The 24578-nt window shown below is 36.0% G+C and overlaps 1 protein-coding gene and 1 long non-coding RNA gene across 11 annotated transcripts in view; one reads left to right on the forward strand and one right to left on the reverse strand.

Annotated features, from left to right (window-relative positions):
* The window catches only part of TBC1D5 (TBC1 domain family member 5), a 542853-nt gene that overhangs the window by 361578 nt on the left and 156697 nt on the right, over positions 1-24578 (forward strand). The gene's annotated exons all lie outside the window — the stretch shown is intronic.
* The window catches only part of LOC102152924, a 123420-nt gene that overhangs the window by 84526 nt on the left and 14316 nt on the right, over positions 1-24578 (reverse strand). For all 3 annotated transcript variants that reach the window (XR_005376986.1, XR_005376987.1, XR_005376988.1), the window contains one exon: positions 12208-12471. This is a non-coding gene — a long non-coding RNA (uncharacterized LOC102152924). The remainder of the gene's footprint in view (positions 1-12207; positions 12472-24578) is intronic.

Below are 24578 nucleotides of genomic sequence, written 5' to 3' on the forward strand. Positions count from 1 at the left end.
TGAGAATTAGTATTGTACAACCTTTCCCTATGTCTTTAAGAAGCATAGAAATTTTGAGTCTATTGGGTAATTTCTTAAATATTATCCAGGAAACTTAGTATGATATTTAAAAAATAATAGCCTGATACTAAATAATACTATCCCTGATAGTAGGATTTTGGGTTTATATTAATATTAGAGCTTTGGCATAAGTATTAGCACATATCTCCTATACAGCTTGTATATAAGCCATGTTCTTTAATGTATTTAGAGGAAAGGAATAGGAGGTGAAATCTGCAATGCAGAAACTTGTGGTGTTACTGACTGTTTATATCTAAAAGGGAATGATCCTGCGCTATAGTAGCCTGGATTGAAATGCTGTTTGTCAGGTTGCTTATTCCAAGCAAAATTAATAAAAGGTTGTCTAATGCATACCTAAGCCTTTGGCATAAAAATAAATATAATTTAATTTTTTTTTCCTTGTGGTTAACAACCATGTGTCAGTGTGGCATCTTTTATTGAAAGGAACTTTATTTAAGTAGCATAAACTTGTTGGATGGGCTTCAATTAAATGATGATTTGTTAATGCAAATGTGTAGCGAATGACTGGTAGTACATCTGTCTCTTCATCCATAGGCCATTACTGTGCAGCGTTAGCACATGATTGTAAAAAACGAGAAATCATTATATGCAGGTAGTACATATTCAATCAATTCTGACCTTATGTCCCTGGCGAAATAAAAAAAAAAAAGTATATAATGTAAATGATACTTAATCTGAATAACAAAAAGCAGCTCTTTGACTCTCTGTGACTTAAACTGTTAGGTGATGTGAGGTGACTTGCTGTTTGGGATTGATGGTTATGGTGGCCCAGTGGGGAAGGGCCATCACTTTAATCCTTTGTCATTCCTCCCATGCACTTCTCCAGCCCAAATTATATTTTAAGTCCTATTTTCTTTCTTTTTCCTCTTCATTTTTTTTTTCTTTTTGAAAGTGGTTTGTGAGATAGTGGTGAGAAATGGGCACTGATGACCACCAGCATGAGCATGTTAAGCAAGCAGTGACAATTAATACAACAAAAAATGGTACAATTAGCTTCAGCTCCATAAGTGTCTAATGAGCCATTTGTCAGTCTTTTGCTGAAATAAACTACTCTATCTTAATTCTCCACTCTTGCAGCAAATAAATAAAAGTTATGAAACACCCGGGCACCAATAAAATATAATTTATTTCATAGGGCATGACAGAACTCTTTACATATCTAAAATGAACATGTTATTTACAAATGACTTGTGATACTCATATAAACCATGGATCTGTGTACTAACTGCTTTCATTATAGAGATATGCATTTTTTTTTCTGATTGTTTAATCATTTAAACGTATCATTACTCCTAAAGGCATGTGAGTTAAAGTGACTCCTCCTGGTGTGATTAACTCATGAGGCCAAAAAGAACCTCAGAAATGAGCTATTCTGCAGCTGAAGACATTAAGAATTTACTGGAAAGGACAAAACAATAATTTTCATTTGGAAACCTCTCATCTCTCTGCTGATTATCTTCCTTCCCCTCATTTATTTTTAGGAACCCCAATCTCTCAAAAGTTTTCATCATCACTATATATCAGTCAAACAAAAACAACATTGTAAGCTTCTTTCGCTTGTATTTGGTGCTAGGTTAAAAGTTGTCATCTCACCATACTGTAAAAATGTGAATTGAAAATTCACATTAAAATGTGAAGTATCACCTAAATAAATCCCAGATATTTTAAAATTAATAATCAGTTGTTTTAGGGGCACCTGGGTGATTCAGTCAGTTAAGCATCTGACTCTTGGTTTTGGCTCAGGTCATGACCTCAGGGTTGAGATCAAACCCCACATCTGGCTCTGTGCTCAGCACAAAGTCTTCTCGAGTTTCTCTCTCTCTCCCTCTCCCTCTGCCCCTCCCTGCCTTCTCTCAAATAAATAAATTTCAAAAAAAATATATTAGTTGTTTTAATCAGAGGAAGAATACACAGAAACTTTTTTTCAGAGTAGTGTACACTGTAGTTCTTAAGTCCAGTCCCTGATCCAGCCAGCATCTAGCATCATCTTGAAGATTGTTAGAAATACAGATTCTATTGTCTCTGCTGAACCAGAATCTGAGACGGGTCCAGGAATCTGTTTTAACTAGCCCTGCAAGTGATTCTGTTGTCCACTAAAGTTTGTGAGCCACTGCTGTATAGTGATAAAGTAATTGAAGTCAAAATAAACATTTATGAATCCCTGACATATACATAGATAGAACCCAAAAGAAAGCAGTTTTCAACTTCAGATCATTTCTATGAGATCCAATCTGTTTCATCCAACTTCTCTTTATCAGTTCACTGCTATTTCCCCCAACCCCTTCTTTTTCTCTTAATATACATTCTTTCTGTATCCATTTTGCAAGATGACCTTAGGTAGAGTTTTCAGGTAAATTCCAAGTTACTTTACCTATTAATTACTAACCAAATATTTCTAACAATATAGGGATGCTAGTATTTAATGATTAGTGTTATGTTTCACTTTTTACTTAAAAACTAATTTCAAATCTATAAGTAGTTCACTTAAAATGATGAGAACAGACTTTTGTCAGTGCCAGGCTGGTGATTCCATGAAGGAATAGGCAGGTAACCCTGAAAGGAATGGGTCATGTACTCCAAAATGGCTGGTGGAAATCATTAGGACTTGATGGTTTACACCTGCAGCCTGAAGGATTAACTGTTGTTACCAGCAACTGCAGATTGACCTCAGGAATGAAATGGAGTCTAAGGCAGAGAGTGGCAAGTGAAATCAGGAAAAAAAGATGGCCAGGAAGAATTTTACTAAGAGTGAACTAGAGCCCATGATAATTATAGGCAGTTCTGTTTGAAAAGCATTTGTGTGTTTCTTGCTACTCAAAGTGTGGTCCATCGATCACACTTTGCAGCACTGCATTATCTGAAAGTTTGGTGGAATTTTAGGTCCCATACGAGGCTAGTCTACTGACTAAGAATTAACATTTTAACAAGATTCTCAGGAGATTTGCATGCACATTAAAAATATAGAGAATCACTTGATTAGTATGTTAGATTGGATCAAAGATTGAGAGTAAAGGCAAATAGTTAAGTAATGTCACACTTTTATATGAAGACAAATTCTCTATAGCTATGGTAGTTCCAAAGGAATTTTCACAAATACAGTGCTGTTGCAATTGTAGAAGGAATTACTGTACTGGCCTGATTCACTTGATTTTGAAATAAACCCAACATGGAAATTGAAATTTGATTAATTTTTCAATTTATATTGTATTGTCTTTCCCCCAAAGGAGAAGTTTTAAAGTTAAGGTGATACAAGTATTGGGGGTGGGGGGGGGGGGGGGGGGAGCTTAGGCTTTCTTAATTTGGTTTTTAAAAAGCAATAAAAATATTTAGATTTTGATATTTTTAAAACTCTGTTGCTTCATCTCAGGAAGTAACCAAAAAAAAAAAAAGTAAGGTTTTTCTTTTTTTTTTCCACAATATCAGAAGAAAAATTTATAAATTTAGGTAACTTGTCACACCATTTTCAGTTTAATTCAGAGCTGAGGAAAAATAACTTACAGCTAACTTTAAATTATCCATATTAGAAAGAAGCAGAATAGTTTAAGAAGTGAATGTTTAGTAAAAAAAAAAAAAAATTAATAAGGTGAATTACAGAAGACCAGGTTATTTGGGTTGAGGCTAAACCAAGTTTACTTAGATGTAAAGTCATCATTTAACAAGTGATCTCAGAAGTTTGATCTCACATGCCATCCTAGCTCCTCTCTGAGGTTTACAAAGCAAATTTCACTGAGGCTTCAAGAAGCTGACTAGCTTACCCAAGTATCCATAGCTGGTATCTAATGAAGCAATGTCTAAAACTTTTGTCTTCAGACTCCTGGGTCAAATGTCATCCTATTTCAAAAGCATAAAATAAATAGCCCTCGTAGTTGTAAAACATCCACGTAAAATTATATAATTAAAAATAAATTTTAACAAGTGGTTAAATTATGTACATTGTCAACCCTGTATAGAAATTAACAGACCATTCTATGGAATAGAATAGAAAATCCATAGACAGATTCAAGTATATATAAAAATTTGTGTTATACCAATAGTAAATAGATATTAAGTATGTTCTGTATGCTTACATGTATTAACATGATAAAGATGACTTCACATTTAGGGAAAAGAATAAATTACTCAGTAAATAGTGTTGAGACAATTATCTGAGAAAAATTAGGTCCTTCTCCAAGTCCATATGCTGAAATTAATTCCATAAAGATTTAAAGGTAAAAAGTAAAACTGCAAAACACTAGAAAAAATAGTTGAATATTAATTATTCTTGGGTGTGAGAAAGCCTTTCTACATGTGATTTCCAAGCAAAAAAAATCGAGAGATTTTGGTAAATAAAATGTTAACTGTATGGGAGAAAATGCCATCAACTCAGGACAAACTGGGAAAAATACTTGCAACTATATTATAAAAGATTAATATTCTTAATATATTAAAATCTTTCACAAATAAATAGGAAGACTAATAGCTGAATAAAGAAATGGGCAAATGTATAGACACCTTGATATTAGTATGCACAGATGTACTAATAAGCATATGAAAACATTTAATTTAGTAATCGTAATCAAAGCCATGCTAATGAAAGCAACAATGATATGTTGTTTACCTGTTGGATTAACAAAGGTATACACCCTGTGTTGGGAAAGTTTCATCAAAAGGATCGATTTGGAGTCTTGTTTCACAATTCATAAAACTGTGCATAACCTTTACTCTTAAGTCCATTACTGGGAATTTATTCAAAGGAAATATCTGTGCATAGAAATAGAATTGGAAAGCCATACATCAAGATTATTTGTGGGCTATGATATTATGGGTATCTTTTTGTTTTCTTTCTGCTTTCAGTTTTATTTTTTGGCTTTTCTGAAAGAAATATGGATTATTTATGAAATAAGGAAAAATTAATCTAAGGTTGAACTTATTAAAGTTCATTTTTCCTTATTAAAATTAATTTCTTTATTTCATAGGTAAAATACTTAAAACCACCTGTTTTAAATGTAGATTAAACAATTCCCTTTGGGGCACCTGGGTGGCTCAGTTGGTTAATAGCATCTGCCTTCAGTTCAGGTCATGATCCTGGGGTCCTGGGGTCCTGGGATCAAGCTTTGCACCGAGCTCTCTGCTTCTGCCTCTCCCTTTGCCTGCCTGCCTGTTTGTGCACTCTCTCTCTCTGTCAAATAAATAACATCTTTAAGGAAAAATAAACATTTCCCTTTAACTTAACACTATGTGGTGGTGCTAACTCTAGAAATATAGCTGAACTGTATCTGTTACAGTTGTGTATTGTGATTTCTTTCTTCAATATTCAGCTTGAATAACCACTTTACAATTATTTCTAATATTCTATTAATATCTTCCCAGAATACTTGGCTTCACTGTGGTGCTTTAAATGTTTTACCACATTTAAATACCTCTTATTGGTAGTCACCTCCTTAGAAGAGTGAATAAGAATGTGAGTCAGCCTGCCTGGAACTGAACCCAGCTCTACCACTTTGGCTGTGTGATCTTACAGAAGAGTAACTTGCACATCTAAACTGCAGTTTCACATCTGCAAAACGAACATAATCCCTTTAAGAGTTCAGAAATTAAATGAAGTGCTACAGGTAAAGCTCTCAAATAGTAATCACTCAAGTAAATGTTAGCCAGTGTTGTTATAACTTAAGACAAAATGTTTTATAGGAAAATACAGTTTTATAATAGGAATAACATACAAAATATTTGCATATTTTTCTTAAAATCATTATTGTAATATATTCATTATGCAAAACTAAGGGAATTCTGTGAATATGAATGTGACATTTTCAGAGACTTGAATTTGCATGGGCCAGTGCCTGTAGTTCAAGAGTTTCTCTACAAAGTGGTGATCCAGTGGGCATTGACTAAAAAACACAGGGATGAGTATTTGGAACTATGGATAACTCACAGAAGGAGAAATACACTTACTTTATATTTATGAATTAGAATTGCTAGAATTACTGGAAAGGAAGCTGGTTCGCCTCTGTCACTGACTCCAGATTCCGTTATGCTGATTTATCCAATGTTCTTTCTAATCTGGAAGGGAGTGTGGAGAATCCAAAGAAGACATTCCAAAGTGTCCTGGGTGTGTTCTCCTTCTCAGTTTCCCCACATGAAACTAGAGCTGCTTTTGTTAAAGGTACAGTGACACATCTTAGCCTGTACTTTCTTTCTGCCGGATGTACATTTTTTCCGTCTGCTCACTCTATAAATGAGGTTATCAGCATAGTGGCCAGTGAAACCTCACATCCCAGAGGCTGTGAACTTGCCTAGCTCTTGAGCATGCTTGCTTCCCAGCATTGCTGCCGCCACCTCCCTGCTTGTGGTAGCAGCTAGAATTAAATGAGAACAACTACTTTGGGGACTCTCAGACCTCCGGGTAACTGAGGGCTCCATTTGTCCTGATGTGGTCGTTCAGAGCACAGGAGCATTGACCCTTTGATTCTTCCTTATTGCGAACTTTTGAAACAGTGTGCAGGCTAGAACTGGGTAGCTGCCTGGTCCTTGGATGTGGTGATCCATTCCCAGTGTGGCAGGGACTCAAGTATGAGATGGAAATACAGCTACTAGCAACCGTTTCAAAGTTTTATCTTTCAAATATTAAATAAGTAAACAGATTTCTCACATTAACATTCATTTCATCCTAAAGTTCATTTTCCTTAATTGATCTTTTTAGTCTTCTGCTGCAAGACCCTTGATTATTTTCTCTCTGGCAATTTTAGGTATTGACCAACATCCTTCTTTTTTTCTTTTCTTAATGTAATCTCCTTGCCCCTGATTAAAAGGACTGTCTCCTAATTCTGTTAGGTAAATTCAATGCAGATGATATGCAAACTATTATAGATGGTGAATTTTCAGCTATATGCTGTGTACATACAGGTGTAGGCCTATGTATATCCTTTTCAATGCCACATTTATAGATTTCTATATACCAATTTATGAAGATCAATTTCTCTGAATTACTAACCATGGAAATATGTGGGGCAACATAGATGACCATTATTACTGCTCAAATTCTTTACTTCAAGTAGTTTGTTCTAACACACAAGTCACTAAATGGTTTTTCAGAGAAAACTTAGCTTGATGGGTCGTCATATAAGCTATTTGACATTTGTCCCCAGTCAGACCGGATGCCACATGAAAAATTTACTCAGGCAAGAAGCTCCTAGGAATAAACAGTTCTCTAGTGTTGCTCACAGGGGACTCGGCAAGGTGAGCGGAACTTCAACTTGTCACGGATGCACTGTTCTGACAAACATAAGTAGATGCTAATGGCTAAATCGTGACAGAATAAAGTCCCACAACCATATGGCTAATTGCCACAACAATATCTTCAGTGTTATTAATCAAGTTTTCATAGTGTGCCATGATAATTGGAATAATTAGAAACAGCATAGGCATTGCTTGTCTCTACCACACATTTTGCAGACAGGGACCTCAAAAAACCACAGTTACACATCCAATACTGTATTGTTTAATGCTGTCTTTTCCTCAAAAATACTTTGGTTAATGAAATAACTGCTTGCCATAGGTGTATTTTGTGTGATCTTCTGGAGGGGCACAAGTATCTAAATGAAACCATTAAAACCCCTGTGTATATGTTTAAATAGGCAATATTCCTTTAAGGCAGGAATAGAAATCTGCCCATCTTGGATCTTATAGTTTGAAAGATGAATTCATTGTACACTAATTTGGATGATGGACATTCATTTTTTGGTCATATATTTCCCGTTTTAGCTAATTTAGTTAAGAAAATGAGGAATTAGAAAGCAGTTGAATAAATTACAAGATGTAAGTATTTGCATAATTTGTTTCAGGCAAATACTACATACCAGTGCTCCCAAAATGAATTATTTTGAACATGTCTTTCAATTATGGATGAAGTAAATATTACCATCTTCAATATCACAATTGAAACTTATATTTTCATGTTGCTAATATTGAAATATACTCACTTCAGTCACTTATAAACTAATATTCCTTCCTTCATCTTAATAGTGGAACAAGAATTCATTTGTGTTTGACACAATGCTCTAATTAAGAGGGCTTTTTGGGCTGCTCTGCTTTGTGAGGAGGTAACTGGACAGGAAAGGCAGAAGATTGATGATAGCCAGCACCTTGGTGGCACAGAAGCATTTAGGCAGACAGAGAAAGGGAAATGGCTGCTATGGTGTCTATTATGAAACAGCTTCTCTATTTTTGAATATGTAAATAGTCATAGTTCTGAATTCTTTACCATTTCAATTTTTGTTTTCCATGCTCTCTTCTGTCCCATTGCATTCCTTACTAGGAACAAGTCAAACTACATTTTTCTAGAATTTCAGAGTCACTGGTATCTTCGGTTAAAAAATATCCCCCAAACTCCCCAAATAAAAATCACTAATTTAGGAGTATTTCACTATACCTTTACAGTTACCTAGGCCCAAAACTGTTGCTTCAGTAAATCTTGAACTTCACAAAATTTAAAATCACTGTGTTACTCAGTTTCTTTTATTTAAACGAGTCTTCTCTTTTCCTGCCTCCCTTTGCTTCTTCATGATTAGAGACAGAATTAAGCAAAATGGGAATTGGAAATACGAAATAAGAAAGCAAAAATACCTGATTTTCTTTCAGTCAATTGCTGGTTATTCACTTTGTGAATAAAATTATTTAGACCTTTTATTTCTTCTACTTCATGTTTTTTTACTATTCATTAGATGGAGGTCAGACAGGAAAAAATAAAACTTTATTTTGGAACTCTAACAGTTATAAAAAAAACTGATGTAGAGGAAAATTTTAAATCAAGTGTCCAAAATGATGCTTGGATTATATGTAGATTTTATTTATTCATGTGCTGCTTTTGTGTACATCATTTAAATTGCAAGATTGCAATCCTTTGTATCAATCAGGATGCTTTTGGCTGCAGATTGAAAAAAACTCTCTACCTTGAACTGGCTCAGGCATTTTAAGGAATTATTTAACAAAGCCGAAGTCTAGAGGTACTGTGACTCAAGAGACAGAGTTAAAGATTCACGTTTTTTCTGTATGTCCACTGTGCTAACCTCATGGTCAGCTTCTTAAGACTCATTCTCTTATAATCACAAATTACTTGGGGCTTCAGGCTTCCTCATTTTAGTCCCCCCATGAATAAAAGAATGAAACCTTCCATCAAATACAAAACAATAGTTTCTTTCAGCCCAGTTGGACTAAATTAAATCATGTCCCTACCCCAAACCAAAAACAGTTTCTAAGGGAGAATATTGTTTACTTTAGACTAATGGGGATCTGCCTTTCAAGCAGTAGTTCTTAAATTGTGTCCTCTGGACCAGCAGCATCAACATTCCCTGGAAACTGTTAGAAATGAAAATTTTCGGGTTCCACCTCAAACCCACTGAATCAGAAACTCGTAGGGCCCAGCCATCTGTGTTCTTTAAAACTCATCAGATAATTTTGGTGCTTGTTATGTTTGAGAACCACTGTCTTCTAGAACAAGGAATGCTATCAGCTTCCTTCTGAATAATATTGGGGAGACTTGCATGGCTGAACTAAATCAAGTTTGTTTAGGAAGGAATATTGCCAGAATAGATTTTTGGTAGACAGTCACTTTCACTATACTTTAATAAAGTATAAAATAATAAAAATAAAATGTAAAACAATAAAAATAAAATGCAAGCTTCTCTTTTGCATTTTTCATTCATGAAAGACATAGAGAGGCAGAGAGCCAGGCAGAGGGAGAAGCAGGCACCCTGCAGTAAGCTCAACGTGGGACTTGATCTCAGGACCCCGGGATAACACCCTGAACTCAAGGCAGACGCCCAGCCACTGAGCCATGGAGGCATCCCTTGCAAAGTTATTTATGAGTGATGTACTGTCCATCATTTCTAATGAAACTCAACTATACCAAATTCTTTTCCTGTTAGATGTGGCAGACAGTGCTGTTTATGCACCTAAAATTCATTTGCTCTTACTTCCTTACTAAAATAACTCTAATATGGAGTTTGTTGGATTTTTCTGTTGTTGTTTTTGGAATGATATCCTCACCTTCAGGTGTGCAGTGTGACACAGTCCTGACCAGTCATATTTAATTTCCAGTCACCTGCTGGGGTTTTAGATCAAAAATTTGCTTTCCAACATTGGCCCCCCCATCCTTTCTTCTTATCACTTTTTCTTTGCTGTGTGATGGCTGTAGATGCAACCACCATTTTGCATCTTGGAATGAATGCCAAAGAGAAATTGAAGAACCAAAGTCAGCAATCACATACAACAGACTTCTAGTTACAGGAGAAAAAACAAACTTCATATTTTAGACACTGTTTAATTTTGTTTTACTTGGAACCAATTGCAATCATGACTAAATTTTTTAAAGATTTATTTATTCATAAGAGAGAGAGAGAGACAGAGAGAGAGAGAGGCAAGACACAAGCAGAGGGAGAAGCAGGCTCCATGAAGGAAGCCTGATGTGGTACTTGATCTCAGAATTCTGGGATCACACCCTGAGCCAACGGCAGATGCTCAACTGCTGAGCCACCCAGGCCTCCCTAGTCATGACTAATTAACATAATTATTTCCATAAGGGAGAAATGTGTAACTTTCCTGTGTCTAAACTCTTTCTTCTGTTTTCTCGATCTTTTTTTTTTTTTTTTTTTGTCCACCAGAAAATCACTATAAAACACTTGGCATAGAGGATAACTAAGCCCGCATGCTTTAGGCTTTTATCTCCCCTTCCATACCATATTAGCTATCTTCGGCAAGTTATCTAACTTCTCTGAGCCATCGTTTGCTCAAATGTAAAATGGGAATAATACTTCATTTGGCTAAAGGGATTAAATATGTAAATGTCTATACACCTTTAGCTTCATGCCTGACACATTGTAAACTCTGAAAAATGGTGATATATTCTGACAAAGCTAAATGAAGATGAAAGTTATTTATGTCTGTAAATAGTATTGTGTTCAGCAGCATAGGAATAAGGTCATAGAAAACAAGAAGTCAGCAAACCTTATTTTGTTACAATACTTATTTGGGCATTTTATTAGCAGCTTATAAAATTCTACTTAGAAGCTCATTGTGCCAAAATAAGACCTCCAGTAAGGATGAATATGCATTTTGTTTCTTCTGTCTAGATAACACCTCAACTCTTGTCTTTGGGGAAAATCATCACTTAAATTTTCCAACATAATAGTTGAAATCCATCCTGCATAATTTGATATTCCTTAAAATGCAAAATGAATCTTTATAGACTTCTTAAAGCATAGATCCTTGTTCAGATTTTTTGCTTTACCAGATAGGACCCATGCCTATTTAATTTGTATTCTACAAGACTTAAGACTATTAAATGTGCAAATGGGCATTAATACTTCCTGCGGATAAAGTGGAGCAATTATCACCAAGGAATGGTTTTCTGCATTCTCATTCTGAGGGTTGTGGCTTTACTAGGTAGAGTCTGGGAGGGTCCTTTTCGTTATAGATTAGAGTCTTTTATTGCACTGCTACCCTGACCACTTGAATGATCCAATGAGGTAATGAATGGGTCAGGGCAAAAGTTTTTGGCATTAGGCACATACCAACTCAAAGACATCACTTATAAAATACACATACAATGATCTTCATAAAACTTACTAAAGACCCCATGTTAGATAAGACTACAACTTGCCAAGATATTTTTAGTAATACAATCCATTAAAATAATTAACCAAATTAGTATTTACCATTTTCAAAATGATCTTATAAGAAATGACTGCTTTCCTGATCTTTTGGGTATATATACTTAGATTTTAAGGCTTAGAACAAATTTAAATCTCTATTATCTTATTTTGATTAAAGGGTACATGGATAATTGATAATATAAAGGTTTTAGTATTATTCCTGAGCTAACTAGATTATCTGTGCTTTATTTGTAGATTGTTTCCCCCTGAAATTGAATGCTCTGTTTGCTTTAAATACACAAAGTCATATCTAGATCACTTTGGAAGGAATAAAAATATTATCAGTTCCAATTACCCATTTTAATATTAGCCTTGGAAGAGTTTGAGATGTTCAGAGGACAAAGTAGGAAATTTCTCCCTTGTTCTGAATCCTTTCAGTACAATTCTATAGAGATATGAAAACCATTTATGTAGAAATTTGTATCAAAAGCTGACTTACCAAGGTTTTGATGTTTGGGTTTAGCTAGATTTTGAAGTGAAAGACCAAATCTCACAATCCTTAGGATGAGAAAGGTATGTTTTTCTTGTCAGTGAGGTTATATCTTAGAAGATTTAGGCTGTCTTTAAAGGTATCAATTAAGAAATTGGAAGTCTTCAGTTTTGTGGTCAAGCAGTCCTAGGTTTTAATCTTGGCCCCATCACTTGCATAGCTCTGTAACCTTTGGCGAGGTACTTAGGCATCTTTGAGCTATAACTGCTTCATCTGTAAAATGGAGACATGATAATTATCTCCTAGAATTGATGTAAACATGAATGAAAATAACATAAAATATTCAAAACAAGGGTCTTCAGTAAATGTTAGTTTCCCTCTGAATTACCAAAGTCTATACATACTTTAAGAATTAACATTCATTTAAATTTCTAAAGCTGGTTTAGTGGGCAACTAATATTCGATAAAGGAGGAAAGACTATCCATTGGAAGAAAGACAGTCTCTTCAATAAATGGTGCTGGGAAAATTGGACATCCACATGCAGAAGAATGAAACTAGACCACTCTCTTTCACCATACACAAAGATAAACTCAAAATGGATGAAAGATCTAAATGTGAGACAAGATTCCATCAAAATCCTAGAGAAGAACACAGCCAACACCCTTTTTGAACTCAGCCACAGTAACTTCTTGCAAGATACATCCACGAAGGCAAAAGAAACAAAAGCAAAAATGAACTATTGGGACTTCATCAAGATAAGAAGCTTTTGCACAGCAAAGGATACAGTCAACAAAACTAAAAGACAACCTACAGGATGGGAGAAGATATTTGCAAATGACATATCAGATAAAGGGCTAGTTTCCAAGATCTATAAAGAACTTATTAAACTCAACACCAAAGAAACAAACAATCCAATCATGAAATGGGCAAAAGACATGAACAGAAATCTCACAGAGGAAGACATAGACATGGCCAACATGCACATGAGAAAATGCTCCGCATCACTTGCCATCAGGGAAATACAAATCAAAACCACAATGAGATACCACCTCACACCAGTGAGAATGGGGAAAATTAATAAGGCAGGAAACAACAAATGTTGGAGAGGATGTGGAGAAAAGGGAACCCTCATACACTGTTGGTGGGAATGTGAACTGGTGCAGCCACTCTGGAAAACTGTGTGGAGGTTCCTCAAACAGTTAAAAATAGACCTGCCCTACGACCCAGCAATTGCACTGCTGGGGATTTACCCCAAAGATACAGATGCAATGAAACGCCAGGGACACCTGCACCCCGATGTTTATAGCAGCAATGGCCACGATAGCCAAACTGTGGAAGGAGCCTCGGTGTCCAACGAAAGATGAATGGATAAAGAAGATGTGGTTTATGTATACAATGGAATATTACTCAGCTATTAGAAATGACAAATACCCACCATTTGCTTCAACGTGGATGGAACTGGAGGGTATTATGCTGAGTGAAGTAAGCCAGTCGGAGAAGGACAAACATTATATGTTCTCATTCATTTGGGGAATAAATAATAGTGAAAGGGAATATAAGGGAAGGGGGAAGAAATGTGTGGGAAATATCAGAAAGGGAGACAGAACGTAAAGACTGCTAACTCTGGGAAACGAACTAGGGGTGTTGGAAGGGGAGGAGGGCGGGGGGTGGGAGTGAATGGGTGACGGGCACTGGGGGTTATTCTGTATGTTAGTAAATTGAACACCAATAAAAAAATAAAAAAATAAAAAATAAAAAAAAATAAAATATGAAAAACAATAAAACTGGTTTAGATGATAAGTAGGAAATACTCCCTCTGTTCTCCAGGTGGCTCATAAAGTCGGTATCCTTTATAAAACTGGTAGTTAAGTAATACCTCTACTCTCCACAGTTACTCCTCTACCTCCTCACCTCTAGCTTCCTATTCTCATGGGCACATCTGGAATCTTTTTATTTCCAGTACTTGGACCATCTCAAAAATTTCCACCTCAGATATGCTACTACTCTGACTTGTCTTCACTCCTTTCATTATCCTGTCTCCAACTCCAGGTGAACATCCAGTTCATATATCCTACTGCTTATTTGTTGTCGTTTATTCCACTGTTATCCTCAATTCTTCAGCTCCTTCTCTGTGCCCTCGTTTTAATTATTCCCTTGTATTTACTCCCAGCACTTTTGCCTCTTCATACGTCTGTGTTATTTGACTAGCAAAACCCACACCCTACTAGTGATTGTAAGTGAGCAGCTAGAGTGGTAGGAAAAACAGCCATGCTTAACTGATGTCACTTTCTCTAGCTTCAAGTAGGCCCTCAGCACTCTGTAGAATCCCTGCTGTATCTCTTCTTAAACATCCAGTACTTCTCTCCAACCCACCACCTTCCCCAGTACGCTTGCTGCTTATTTCACTAAGGACACGGAAGGGAACTTTCTCACATTTCAATAAGCAGATCTTTGGGTCTTCTTAGTATCTCCCAGTTCCCCTCAACAACTGACCTTTGGCTCTACACTTAAGTGTCCTGCTGTCTGCTGCGCAAAGAATGTATTCCTGCAGTTGTATCTTTTTATTTCTGTATTATTAATTTGAACATGCTGTAGTCTCCCTCATCTGAAGGATACACACATCCCTCTCCAACTATTTCCTATTCCTCACTACCCTTTACAGGAAAACTGCCTATACAAAGTAGAGGGGTAACACAATGGCATTTCTTTCAGTCTCTTAAAACCACTCCTAGGCTGCCCCCTACCCTGCCCCATTCCAATGCACATTCCACATGTGGCTCGAACTCACAACCGTGAAACCATGAATCACATGCTCTTCCAACTGAGCCAGCCAGGCACCGCTGCCTACTTTATTTTTATTAATAGCACTTTTAATTTATTATGTATTTATTAGTTTATATTCTAAGTGCCCCACTACAGTTAAGTTCCTGGAAGGCAGGGACTTTGTCTTGTTCATTGCTGTCTTCAGCACCTACAATGGGCTATGGCATATATAATAATATTCTTAATAAACATTTGTGAATGAATAGATTACATTTTCTTTTTTTTTTTTTTAAGTTCTCTGGTATAAAAAATCATTAGGTATTTAATGAACATCTGTACTGTGGAGAGTGTCTGTAATCAGAGGAAGAACAATGGAGACAGACATAGAAGAGCTAGACAAGTGTGTGTCATCACAGAGGCTGGGGAAGAAGAAAGTTGCCAGATGTTGGGTTTTGTCAATTAGAAACAAATGTTAAAGAATGTGAGAAAAGCACTACAAGAGATTAAAGAATTAGTGAATGGAGTTAAAAAGGAGTTGCAACTTTGTTAGACCTAAACAATGAGTCAAGTTGCTGGAGCTGGAGGTTAGAAGGTCAATAAGGAGGAGCCTGACTAATCCAGTTAGGAGTTTGAACTCTGACCTCATGCAAGTCGACTAAGGATTATAAATAGGGGAATCCCAAGATCAGATTTTAATGGTAGGAACACATTCAGGGCATTGTATGGAGAGGGAACTGCAGAGAGGCCAGGCTGGGGACAGAAGAGCAATGCAATCAGATGGCCCAAAGGTGATATCTGGACTCTACTGAAAAAGAGGAGAAAAGAATGGATCAGAAAGTATAAAGTAGTATTTATTAGATGTTGAGGAAGATGGCAGGTGAAATGAGACAGGAGTGAATAATATTCTGATTTTTGCTTGGGCACTTGAGATGAAGAGCGCAGCAGGAGCAACTTTGAAGGGAAAAACGAATTCCTTGTTGGAAGTGTTGGGTGCTTACAGGATAGCCAGGTGATGAAGCCCAGTGATTAAGCAGGTTTATATGTAAGTCTGAAAGTCAGAGGGGGGTTACAATCTGGGGAGGGGAGTTGGGAAATAGCACAAAAATGCCTGGGAGGGACTTGTCTCTTACTTCACCAAAGGAGGAGGTGGAGAAGGTGGGTGTGAGTGCTGGTAATTTTGTGGTTTGATGGTGGGAAAATGGGAGAAGTGCTGCCTGAAGCCTGCAGAATAGGAACCGAGGCCATGTATTGAGAATAAAGGTTGGAAATGGCAGGTTGGGAGGTTTGAGGACATCAAAGAAAATTTGAAATAGCCACTGTGATGAAACTGAGAGCGACTGACAAGCAGCAGCTTGAGAAAATTCCAGGAGGAGCTGAGGGTACCACCAAGATTGAATAACTGGCCTCACACAGGGAACTGCTTTTAGAGGATTGTTCTGAAGAACCAGTCAGCTACCTACATGCCTACAGATGGAATGGAAGAGTGATAGAAATCAAAAAGGCTTCAAGTCAGAGACCAGAGATTTTAAACTGGACAGAAAAGGGAACAGTGATGGGAGGAGGGGCCTGGTGGATGGAGTTCAGAAGGTCTAGGACTTAGAATTTGTAATGCAGGGAGATGGGATGACTGAGAGGTGGCCAAGGTAAAATTCGAAAACTGTTTGGTCTGCTGCGTTTTGTTCACAGTGACCCTGGGTGGTTTCTATAAGTGAAGAAGGAGCAGTAATTTGTAATGGAAATATCTTACCAATATTCCTAAATTTTTCCTAAAAGTGCTTTGTATCTATTTCCAGTGATAAAGAATAGAGAAAGTAAATGCTTATCAAAGACTAGAAATTCAAAAGGTAAGAGGATGAAAGATGACAGAACCAGGGCAGTACTTCTTATCTTTGAAATATTATTCCTGGTCCCCAGATTGCATATTTAGGAAGTGGGGCCAAGGACTGTGAGACAAAGACAAGATGCAGGCAAGAGGTAGCATGGAAAAAAAAGTCACTGGACGTAGGAGTCAGGAGAGCTACTTTCTGGAGTCACTTCAGTAATTTTAACTATTCCTTTTTATGTTAATAATCTAAGATCTATTTTTGTGATGACTTTCTAAAATTGAGTTTCTAATCATTTGGTGTTTTGCAAGTTGTATTTTTTTTATTGTTGTATTTTATCCTCCATAAGGTCAAGGGTCATATTATATTTTTGCATGTTTGTGCTTCCATAATAAATAAGCAATTATTGGCTAAAAGTGAAACTACCAAATTTCCATACAATTAAGGTAATCAGGAAGCTCCTGTTTAAAAATTACCACTTTTAGGTCATGCAGCCTGTCAAGGTATAACATGTACACATATAGCTTATTTGTTCCTCGGCATCAAAGCTGAATATTTCCCCATTATTTATGCCTAGTGTAGTATTCTGTAAAGTGTGTTTGTTATATAAGCCCATTTATGTTGATGGATGGCTTAGTAGAGACTTAGAACAATGATTCTGAAATGATCATCAAGTTATCCCTACGGATGTTATAAAGGACCTAAGCATGGTGTCTCCCATAATTAATATACTGTAATTCTAGCAGCAGAAACTTCTGCCATCCCCTGGCTGTGCAGGAAAGATGCCTTTTAATGGCGTGAAGTGGTGCTTACAGGAGTTCTGTCCATTCTGGACACAAGACAAACCTGAAGCATCTTGCTGGTTCCAGGTCTTTTTTATTCCCCCCTCTTTCCTCGGTGCTGTCCACTGAATATGTCTTTATTAAAATTACTGTTTCCTCTTCCCTTACCTTGAATGTAATAATGTTATAAACAATTGATACCAAATCATTTATACCAAATGTCTGATGGACATAATTCCAGTACTTGTGGGTTCACATTGTAAACCCCAAAACCTTATTCATCGTATATAATGTTTTGAGATTTTTTTTTTTCAGTTGGGGAAGTTTTATTAATAGAACTATGTTATTCTGGGCCCCCATTTCTAATATATGAAGGCCTAATCACCTCGTGTTATAGAAAATAACTCATATTTTAGAAAGTAACTGAAGCTAGCAGTTCAGCATTGCAATCTTTCAAGGAAGCTGTCAAGCATAAGGAAGGAGGAGTACTGTACTGCAGGGTCAGAGATTTAGAAGTCTCAGTTTTGCCACTGTCTCATTTTTGACCCAGACAAGTCACTTCACTTCTCAATTTCCTCATTTGCCTGTTTGCCACTGGCCTGCCAGATGGTTGCTGGTGGGTAATCTATGGCAGGTTAAGTCAGTAGAGAAACAGCAGAACACTTATTGATGATCATCTAGTTGGAAGACGAGCAGTTCTTAGCAATAGATATAAAAACAATGATTGTGTCCTACCCAGATTACCTGTCATATGTGCCGACGAAGACAGTACTAGCAGATCTAGTCATGTCCAGTTCTAACATACCATGGTTCTTAACTGGATTTTACAAAAATGACTTAAGGATGTTTGTTCAAGAACGATGTATGCCAGGTACTGGTTTTATAGTAGTGGGGGGAAAAAGCAATGAACAAAAAATCCCTGCCTCTAATGGAGCTTCTATAATACTGGGGGAGATAGACAGTAAACATAAAACATGGATTATGTCAGGGAATATTAAGTGGTACGGAGAAAAGTAGATAGGAAAAGGATCCAAAGAGTACTGGAGGACTTCAAATTAAGAGTTGAAATTTTTAATTGGATGGTCAGAGAACTTCTCACTGAGAAGATAACATTTGAGTAAAGACCTGAGGTAGCTATGGGAGCAGATCATGCATGTGTCTGATGAAAAGCCTCTAGGCAATTGATATTACAAGTACCAAAGTCCTAAAGCAGGCCTATGTCTGCTGTGCTCAAAGTATAGCAAAGAAACCAATAGGCTGAAACAAAGGAAGCCAGTAAGAAGTACAGTAGTAAGAAATGAAGTCAAAGGGTATAACCAGGTTGTGTAAGGTCTTGAAACCCAGTTTAAGGATTTAGGCTTTTTCCTGAGATGATATGCCAGGAAATTTGAACAGTGGCATGACTTACGTTTTAAAAGGATCACCTTAGAATCAGTGATGAGAATGAACTGTACCGAAGACAAGGGCAAAAACAGGGAAGTCAGTTAAGAAGTTATTGAAATAATAATGATTTTCCACTAGAAGTAATTTTCTACCAAATAAGCTCCACGAGGACAGGGATTTTTGTCTGTTTTGATTACTGCCATAACCTCACTATTTATAATTGTAGTTGGCATATATTAGGCCCTCAAATATTTTTTAATTACATGAAAGACTAAATGTTTGGTTAGTCAAGGTGAAAGATGATGGTGGTATCAGCAAAGTAAAGTTGGTATCGAGATGGAAGACCAAGGTGCTGTCAATAAAGTTGGTGACAAATGGTCAGATTATGAATATATTCTGAGGTAAAACTTGTAAGATTTGCTGATAGACTAAATGTGGGTTGTGAGAGGAAAAGAAATCAAGGAAGATTCTCAGATTATTGGTTGCTGAGCAACCAGAAGGGTGGAGTTGCTATTTGATCAATTGGGAAAAGTGGTGAGAGAATTGGGAGTTTGGCATTGGATATTTTTAGTTTGAAATGACATTTTAATATTCAAATAGAGAGGTTCTGGTTCCAGGTGAAATGCAGCAGGTACACTCTACTCTGTGTCCCACTACATGCAGCTATAAAGGCTTATCAGAACGAATGAAATAGCCATATGAGAAGTTGGAGATAACTAAAAAAGACACCTTGGAAGACCAGAATTTGAAGCATCACCAAAGTGGCAATGAATTTGCCATTTCCCACCCTCCAGTGTCCCCACGTGGATGGGATACAGCTCTGCTCTCTTGATTTATCAGCTTTTTTCTTTATCAGTGTTTTGAATATCAGAACAAATTTTTCCCTGGTTTCTATAAAGTATTATTTTGTGTGTAGTACTTGTTTATATTTCCATGAAAATATTTGATCTTCCTCAGATTTTTTCCTTACATGTGACATTCCTAGTTCTCTAGAAAATGAATAAAGCCACGCAGAATTGATCTATTCTACCATCTTTTTCCCCACTGAGCTTTAATAGTAACTCAGATTTTTAAAAATTCTTTGACTTATTGACCTTTTGTTATTTGGTTGCTTTTAGCATTCAAGGTCTTTGTGACTTAAATTGCCTGTTTGTTTGTTTGGTTTTTTTTTAAGTCAAGGTTTTTTTTAGTTTGACAAACACAAATATTTGTTCTGTGGTCAACACATATACGTGAGCCTTCAATTATGCCTCCTTGTAGTCCTTGCCTCCCTCAGCTCCAGTCCCTGGCAACCACGCGTATGTTTAGTCTCTATAGTTTTGCTTTCCTGCAAAGTATCATATAAATAAAATCTTGCAGTATGTAGCTTTTTAAGTCTGGTTTCTTTTACTTAGCTTAAGACATTTAAGATTCACCCATGTTAAAAAAAAAAAAAAAAAGATTTACCCATGTTGTTGCCTGAATCCGTAGCTTATTGCTTTTTATGATTTAGTAGCATTCCAAAGTTTAGATGTACCAGTTTGTTTATACCTGTACCAGTTGAAGGACACGTGGGTTTTTCCAGTTTCAGACATTTAGGAATAAAACCACTAGAAATATTTGTGTTGCTGTTTATGTAAAGATAGTTTTTCTCTTGGATAAATACCAAGGAAATGGATGTGTGTGTGTGTGTGTGTGTGTGTGTGTGTGTGTGTGTATAAAAGCATATATGTATGCATATATATATATGCATACATATATGCTTGTGTGTGTTTAACTTTATAAGTATATATTTAACTTTATATATTTTAGTAAGTATATATGTATATATATAAACATATATTTAACTTTATATATATTTAGTAAGTATATATTTAACTTCATAAGAAACTTCTAAGTGGTCTTCAAACTGCTTTAAAAAATGACTTCTATTTTGCATTTCCAGCAGTAGTATATTAGGATTTCAGTTATTTTGTATCCTTGTCACCACTTGGTTTTGTCATTTTTTAAAACTCCATTCCAAGTGGGTATGTAGTGGTGTCTCATTGTGGTTATAATTTGCATTACCCTAATAATTAATCATGTTGAGCATCTTTTCATATATTTATTATTTATATTTCTTTTTTGGTGAAGACTCCATTTTTTAAATTTGTTTGAGTTATGATCATTGTTATTTGTATATTCAAGAAATAAATCCCTTTTCACATATATAGTTTGTAAATATTTTCCCCCAATATGTTGCCTGTGTTTTCATTTTATTAACAGCGCCTTTCAAAGAGACATCTTAAATTTCAATGAAGTACAGTTTATCAGTTTTTTTCTTCTATGATTTGACTTTTCAGTACTAAGAAATCTTTGCATACATCAATGTCACAAAATTTTATCCTACTTATATTCTAGACATTTTATAGTTTTTGCCTTTAGATCTATTATCCATTTTAATTTAATTTTTGTGGATAGTGTGAAATACAAGTCCAAGGTTCATTGTTTTGTAGTGGATGTGCATTATTCCAATATCATTTGTGACTGTGTTTCACGATTGAATTTCCTTGACACCTTTAGCAAAAATCAATTGACCATATTGTGGAAGTCTATTTCTTTCTTTAAAAAAAAGGGGATCCCTGGGTGGCGCAGCGGTTTGGCGCCTGCCTTTGGCCCGGGGCGCGATCCTGGAGACCCGGGATCGAATCCCACGTCAGGCTCCCGGTGCATGGAGCCTGCTTCTCCCTCTGCCTGTGTCTCTGCCTCTCTCTCTCTCTGTGTGTGACTATCATAAATAAATGAAAAAAAAAATTAAAAAAAAAGATTTTATTTATTCATGAGAGACAGAGAGAGAGAGACAGAGACATAGGCAGAGGGAGAGGCAGGCTCGCCATGGGGAGCCGGATGTGGGACTCAATCCCAGGACCCTGGGATTACCACCTGAGCCAAAGGCAGATGCTCAACCACTGAGCCACCCAAGTGCTACCCCTGTGAGTCTATTTCAAAACTTTGTTCTGTTCCATTGATCTGGGTGTTTTTTTACCAATATTATGTTGTCTTGATTCCTATACCTATATAGTAACTCTGGAAATCATGTAGTAGGAGTCTTCCAACTTTGCTTTTCTTTTTAAAATTGTTTTGGCTATTCTTAATTCTTTGCTTTTCCATTCATATTTTTTAATTGGCTTGTGATTCACCAGAAATCTTGCTGGGGTACGCCTGGGTGGCTTAGTCAGTTAAGCATCTGCTTTTGGCTCAGGTCCTAATCCTAGGGTCCTGGGATTGAATCCTACATCAGGCTCTCTGCTCTGCAGGGAGCTTGCTTCTTCCTGTGCCTCTCTTTCACTCTGTCTCTCATGAATAAATAAATAAAATTTTTTAAAAAAAGAAATCATGCTGGGATTTTGATTGGGATTACATTATATCTATAACATCAATTGTAAGAAAATAGACATCTTAACAGTATGGACATTTCTAGTCAATTGACATGGTGTATCTTTCCATTTATTTAGGTATTTGTAGATTTCTCACATTATTTTTTGACAGTTTTCAGCATATTACGTATTTCACTTATATTCATCCCTAAATATTTTGTGGGTTTTTTGGTACTAATTATAAAAATGCTACTGCTTTTAATTTCAACTTCTAGTTGTTCATTTCAGTACATAAAAATATAATTGATTTTGGTGTATTGACTTTCATCCTGTATCCTTTCTGAAGTTACTTATTAGTGTAACTTTTTCTATAGATTGTTTGGATTTTGTAGAAAATTGTCCTCTGCACTTACAGATAATTTTACTTCTTCCTTCCTAATCTAAATGCCTTTTTAAACAGCTAAAAAATGATTTGCTAATATCTTCTTAAGGATTTTTGTACTTATAGGGACGCCTGGGTGGCTCAGCCCTTGAGCATCTGCCTTTGGCTCAGGATGTGATCCTGGAGTCCCAGGATCGAGTCCCACATCGGGCTACCTGTGTGGACCCTGCTTCTCCCTCTGCCTGTGTCTCTGCATCTCTTTCTCTCTGTATCTCTCATGAATAAATAAAATCTAAAAAAAAAAGGGGGGGGGATTTTCATACTTAATGGGCTAGTGGACATTGGTCTGCAGTTTTCTCATGGTTTCTTTGGCTTTGGGATCTTGGTAATGCTGATCTCATATAAATTTCTGCTTTTATTTTTTCAGGAAGAGTTTATGTAAAATTAGTATTATTCCTTTCTGATATGTTTAGTTGTAGATAAAGTTTTCCTGTTTCTTTACATGGTTTGTGTTTTTTAAATTAAATCTTGCACATTTTAAATGTTATGTTTTGAATTTCTGAGTTTTGTGATATTCCTTTAAAGAAATGTTGAGTTTACTTTTTGACAATCTGTTAAATAATTTTTGGATCATATTGGTCTTTTTGATGCTTGTTTTTAGGCTTTTTAAAAATTATAATTCTAATATATCCTCTACACAAGGACCAATTTAGCTCTCCTACTAAGACATGACACTTATGGGATTTCTATCAAATTCCCCATGTGTACACCAATCTCTCTGCAGTCTGTTTAGTCAGAACATGAACATTGCCCAGCCTCATAAAACCTTCCTGTGATTTTTACATTCCCCAGTAGTAGTTTTTCCTCTGATAGTTTTTCTTTGCTGGCCTATCAGAGGTTTATCCTACGCATGTACAGTTTAGTATTCAGCACATACCCTCTGTACAGAGTTCTGGGATTCTTTCTCTATATAAACTTACTCCGTTAAGGTAACATGTCCTGCAAATGTCCCACAGTCTCTGTTTTCTCACCCAGTAAGACTGATGTATTCTGCTTTGGGCTTCCCCTTTTTGCCATGTGCTTTCAAAAGTGCTTCCAGGAAGAAAACCATGTATCATAGAATTAACCCCACACACACACACACTTGGGTTAGAATTATAATGATGTACTACAATGCATGCTTTCTAATGTTTCATATATTTTATCCAGTTTCATGTGTAGAATTGGCTATTCCATAATGGTCTGAAGGGGAAGTCATGGCTAATTTTAAAAGTAAAATAAAAATAATCCTAGTCTAAGAAAATAACTCAAAAAAATAAGAAAATAACTCCTAAAGCAAAGGAAACTGAATTGTTTTATTTGAAAATAAAACAATTTTCACATACATAATAAAAACAAAAATGAAGTATATCAGACAAAATGAATTTAAGTCAAATAGCATTGAATGAGATAAATGAGAAATTTTATAGTGAAAAAGTTTACAATTCACAATGAAGACTCTTCTTTAATCATTATACAACCCTCCCCCAAAGAAAAAAATGATTTTGTCATGTAACAGCTTCAGGAAATGTAAGAAGAAATACATAGAAGTGCAACAATAAATAAATTACTTGTACCTCTCTCTCATTCACAATAAGTCAGGCCAACTCACTATAAAGTAGGGATATAGAGAACCTAACTATTTACATTTAATAAGTCAGATGTAAGTGATATATATCAAAATCTGTGTACTATAAACAGAGAATGAAATGAGTGTGTCCATACAATATTTATTTTTACAGTAGCCACAAACAAAAATGTCAGTAAATTTCTCTTAACAGGAAAGATACAGGTTGCATACTTTGGCAACAAAACTTGAAACTAATAACAAAAAAAGAAACAACCCCCAGTGAAAACCTATTATAAAATATG

The sequence above is a fragment of the Canis lupus genome, chromosome 23, assembly GCF_011100685.1.
Source record: "Canis lupus familiaris isolate Mischka breed German Shepherd chromosome 23, alternate assembly UU_Cfam_GSD_1.0, whole genome shotgun sequence".
Classification (NCBI taxonomy): domain Eukaryota; kingdom Metazoa; phylum Chordata; class Mammalia; order Carnivora; family Canidae; genus Canis; species Canis lupus.